Below are 588 nucleotides of genomic sequence, written 5' to 3'. Positions count from 1 at the left end.
CAGCTATCATATTAGTTTTACAAGATGTAGTAGGATAGTATACTAGAATAAAAGGCCACAAGGCAGTTGTTATTTCTGTTTCAAGGCCACATTATTAATATTATATTAATATTAAACACACAGAACACCTATTATATTAGCTTTAGTTGCTATAGTATGGATATTACAGTCATATTAAAGATCACAGGGCAAGTATTATACTGGTTTTGGATGCTATAGTATTAACATCATCTTAGTATTTAAGGTCACAGGGCTGCTATTGTATTAGTGTTAGATACTATAGCATGATATTAATGTTAAAGGCCACAGGGAAGCTCTTATATAAGTTTTAAATACTATAGTATGGATATCACATTAGTATTCATTTCCACAGGGCAGCTATTATATTAGTTTCAGATGGAGTGCTACGGATATAATATTAGTGTTAAAAGCCATGATCAGCTTTTATATTAGTTTTAGATGGCATGTTTGAATATCATAATAGTATTGGAGGCCAAGGGCATATATTACATTAGTTTAAGATGTAATAATATGATATCTCTTCCTCTCCAGCTCATGGCCTGGTTGGTGGGGTCCCAAAGGCTCAAC

The sequence above is a fragment of the Spermophilus citellus genome, assembly GCF_964194105.1.
Source record: "Spermophilus citellus genome assembly, chromosome: 17".
NCBI classification, from domain to species: domain Eukaryota; kingdom Metazoa; phylum Chordata; class Mammalia; order Rodentia; family Sciuridae; genus Spermophilus; species Spermophilus citellus.
Note: the sequence above shows the minus strand (reverse complement) of the source record.